Source organism: Salmo salar, chromosome ssa14 (assembly GCF_905237065.1).
Source record: "Salmo salar chromosome ssa14, Ssal_v3.1, whole genome shotgun sequence".
In the NCBI taxonomy this organism is placed as follows: Eukaryota; Metazoa; Chordata; class Actinopteri; order Salmoniformes; family Salmonidae; genus Salmo; species Salmo salar.
In genome coordinates this window covers 13,507,189-13,512,046 of record NC_059455.1, presented here as the reverse complement: position 1 = coordinate 13,512,046, position 4,858 = coordinate 13,507,189, and positions in this window count along the sequence as shown.

Genomic DNA, 4,858 nt, shown 5'->3' with positions numbered 1-4,858 from the left:
GGCAGAGACCAAACAAAGGAAATATGTGTCTTTATATTGTTTTGAAAAGTAGGGAGACAAAGACCTATGATTGATTCATTAATAGATCTTCAGAACCTCTTCCATGGTTGTTTGGATGACCAGACGGCCCATCGCTCGGGTTGGAAACGTACATCCTCTTTGCATCGAGTTATGGCAAAAGAGAGCACCACTGAAGCCTATATAGTTTAGTGGGATTTACAGTGTACAAAACATTAGGAACACCTGCTCTTTCCATGACAGCCTGATCAGGTGAATGCTATGATCCCTTATTGATGTTACCTGTTAAATCCTCTTCAATCAGTGTAGATAAAAGGGTGAACAGGTTAAATAAGGATATTTAAGCCTTGAGAAATGGATTGTGTATGCGTGCCATTCATTGGGGGAATGGGCAAGACAAAAGATGTAAGTGCCTTTGAACGTGGTATAATAGTAGGTGCCAGGCGCACCGGTTTGAGTGTGTCAAGAACTGCAATGCTGCTGGGTTATTCACACTCAACAGTTTCCCATGTGTATCAAAAATGGTCCACCATCCAAAGGACATCCAGCCAACTTGACACAACTGTGGGAAGCATTTAAGTCAACATGGGCCAGCATCCCTGTGGAACGCTGTCGACACCTTGTAGAGTCCATGCCATGATGATTTGAGGCTGTTCTGAGGGCAAAAAGGGGTGCAACTCAATATTAGGAAGGTGTTCCTTATGTTTTGTACACTGTACAGTAGTCACATTGGCTTTGCCGACACCTTGTGGTAAAATGGAGTAGAACAGTGTAAAACAGGCTCAGAATAAAATAGTCTCCAACCTTCAAGAAAATCCAGTCCATTTTTCAGAACAAACATGGCCTTTCTTTCCTGTGCATCTAGGCCATAAGAAAAAATGAAGCAAGCAAGCAAGCAATGGGAGTTGCAATCTGGTTTTTATTGACTTTTGTACAAAAAGAAGGTATGATGATGCATAGATGGCAAAGAATAGGCCACATTAATTTCACCAGCGTAAACCAAACAAATAGGAGGGGTACTGGCTGATTTAAGAGGAAAAACAATCAACAAAACAACATCCCCAAAAAACATCTGTTCACTGAAATGTTTACATATAGTAATCGCATTTCTCCTTGAAGTATTGAGTCAAGTGTTAAAAAAAAACATGGACATGAATGAGTAAGCATATCTCTCAAGCCAGATATAAATTGGGCAGCATGATGTCAACCTGGACCCCTATTGACTACGAAATAACATTGATAGAGAGCTGAGAAGTAGATTCTTGAGTTACTAGTTCTCCAGTACCGAACCATAAAAAAAAAATGTATGCCTACTTTTCCAAACAACTGTGTAAACTTGACCTTGGCTGTATAAAATGTGTATACACTCCCTGGCAGACTCCCGTTTTGCCAATAGAGAAGCCATATGGGAACCACCATGATGGCATCCACATTGTTAAATGGATTAGTCTTTAGTGACATGGTTGAGGTATTGCCAACCTACTAACCCAAGACTATGTGGGGAAAAGTCATGAAACTGCAGACCTGCTGGTCTGTGTAGTGCGTTTTGTTTTCAATACAACAGAGCCGTCTTGAGTGGAGTGGAAGCGTAGTGGCATTGAGCCCCATCTCTTAGATAGCAGCACAGGGCAGTCACTAAAGTCTAACAAGATCACCTTATATGCAAGTCTACGCTCCACTACAAAATACATCACAGTTATGTACTGTATACTAGTTATTCAAGTCACAGTATGACTGTCAGGGCAATGATAGTAACAAAAACAGCTAGGCTATAGTCTGTGGGAAAAGGACTCCAGTATATTCACAGTGCAGTTGTTATATACAGTATGCCAGTGGATAGGAAAAGACTCTTGAAATTGGCCTGACAAAATGAGCAACTATCATAGACAGAGGCTTCGAGTCAAAACTTCAATGTACAGAAGGATATTTACAACCATCTAAACGATGCGCAGCATAATCCAATGTAGCCTCTGCACTGTCAAAGTCTTGAGCCCAAATCAGTTTAAAATAGTTCAGGGTGACTTGAACGCCAAAACATAATCTTGTCATAATATTGACACTGACATTAATATAATATTCATTTATATTAAAGCTCAATCACACAGTTTTTTTCCTACTGAATGCCAGATTGAAAATTTGGAACAAAGACTAGATAGGATGCAGTAGCCTACACAGTTAGATATACAGGACACTATCACTGGAAGATGGCTGGAGAGCAAATTCAAATGTAAAAAAATCAGATTGAGGGGAATTTACACCCCAAAAAATTCTAATATATATATTTCGGAAAAATATAATACTTTTATTACATAAAATCAAGGACTATCTTTCAGCACCAAGGCATGCATGATGTAAAATGAAATACACATTGTATAATATAAAACTTGAACAAAAGAAAAATATAAATGTCAACACACCATGTTGCAACAGGTTCAAACATCTTACAATTGTACACAAATGCAGTCAAACAAATAATTTGCAATTACAAACTACAGTATAATAATACAAGGACCTAAGCAAAACACACAATAGTTGATATGCATATGTATTATATACACATGAATATCCTTCACAAGAAGAAGTACTCTGAACTGTACAGTATCTGCAATGGGAACTGCTGAGCAAAACACCGTTTTTGCATATACAGTAATACTATTCTGATGATACAAGATTAAAATGTCCACACAAGAAAATGTTAAGCACAAACCCCAAAAGGCCACAAAAAAAAGTGCATAAAACTTCAGTTGGAAGCCACTGGTAGGGAAGGGCTACGCTGTAGCAGCTGGTGTGGCTCACTGCTTTGCCTCGCTCCCAACCTCAGTGATCTACATGATTAACTTTTAGTGGACTCACTACCTCTGGAGTAGATATCAGGGCAGTTCGCGTTCACCTCACACACACACACGAACACACTCAAACACAGAGTCAAATGCACTTCGACACACAGTCCCCATCAAAATCTCGCACAAAGGTTGGGAGAGATGATGAAATGACATTGACACTTCCTGACTTCCAACACTTAACAAATTATCTTCAAGTAGCGGCGTCACACCGGTAGACAGATCTCTAACCAGCTAAGTGTTGGTACCTGTTGGAAAGACTCGCACCCTATCTAGGTCATAGAAATCTTGTGCACTTACAAGAGACAACTACGTTCCTCCCAACGACTAGTATCAGAGAAACAATACCATTATACAAAAACACTGAAATAATGGTCAGCCAATAAGACTATAAGGGGAAACTCTGGCCTTCAGGGGAATGCTTGAAGCCAAACTCATTGCAGTACATGAAATGTTCATTTGCTATTCTCTTATCATATAGCTAGCGAGTGATCTTAAATGATCTGGGGGGGAAATGATTGTGCAAGTTCAAAATAAAGAAACGGTGCCTAAATCTTTTTTTTTACAACCAAATCTCTCTCTCTATATATATATATATTTTGTTTTTACAATGGCATGTTATAGAAGGATACAGACACTTTTTGTGCGATTTCACTTGTTTTTGAGAAACGTAGGCCAACCAGTGAGTCACTTCCTCATCCATATTGTGCAGTACGGGGGCTCTGAGAAAACATGAACAAAATGCTCCATAAACACCCAAATACGTCATTTTAGAAATGGAAATGCTCTCATTATAGTGACGCAGGTCTTTAGATGTTGTACACATGAAATTGTCATTCCGAACATTATCTATAACGTTATATTTCATTTTATTGTGACTCAAGCAATACTTGTCCGTCCATTCTAGCAGCAGGTTACCAAAGAATGGAACAGCTGGATAGGGGAAGCAGCTCGAGTCGCGCAAAGTGGAATATAACGTTGCAGATAAAGTTTGGAATGAAAATGACGTATTTGGGTGTTTTTGGAGCATTTGTTCATGTTTCTTCAGAGCCCCCATATTGCACAACGACGTTGAGGAAGTGACACTGGCTGGGGGTACGTTTTTCAAAAACAAGTGAAGTCGCCAAAAAAGTGTCTGGATCCTTCTATAGCATGCCATTTAGAGATGGTTGTAAAAAGCGAAAAATGGTCCTTTAAAAATAGCTTCCCTCACCAATGTGTTTGACATTCCTTAAACACCAAGCTTGGGTTCAAGTTGCTGAAACAAAGCATGCACAGCTTGTTTCAAACATTAGCTTACATCAGGGACAGACAACATTTATGGGGGTGGGAGCTACACAAAAAAATTGGATAGGCTGCAGTTGCTCACGGGTCTGCATACCCACATCCATCACCTTTGCAAGCAAAACATTTTAGCAGTCCCCCTCTTGACAGCAGAGAGACTAAGTTTTAGAGTTCATTTTTGTGCAACTTTATAAACTATTTCATGCCATTCTAATCATTTTGCCATGTGGCGGAGAGGAAAATGAGCTGTTTTACAGCAAATTTCCTGTAATTCTACACATTTTGCCATAGTGTGTAGAGAAATGTTATCTGAGTGAAACTTACACCATGACCGGAAGTGCGAGTGCGCCCTCGTGCGCAAATTGATTTTGTCCACCCACACCAAACGCGATCAGGACACGCAGGTTAAAATAACAAAACAAACTCAACCAATTATATTAATTTGGGGACAGGTCAAAAAGCATTAAAAATGTATGGCAATTTAGCTAGCTAGCTTGCAGTTGCTAGCTAATTTGTCCTATTTAGCCAGCTTGCTGTTGCTAGCTAATTTGTCCTGGGAGATAAATGTTGAGTTGTTATTTTACCTGAAATGCACAATTAACCCACACATAAAACGGTCAACCGAATCGTTTCTAGTCATCTTTCTTCCTTCCAGGCTTTTTCCTTCTTTGGACTTTATATGGCAATTGGCATCTAACTTTCATAGTATTGCCACG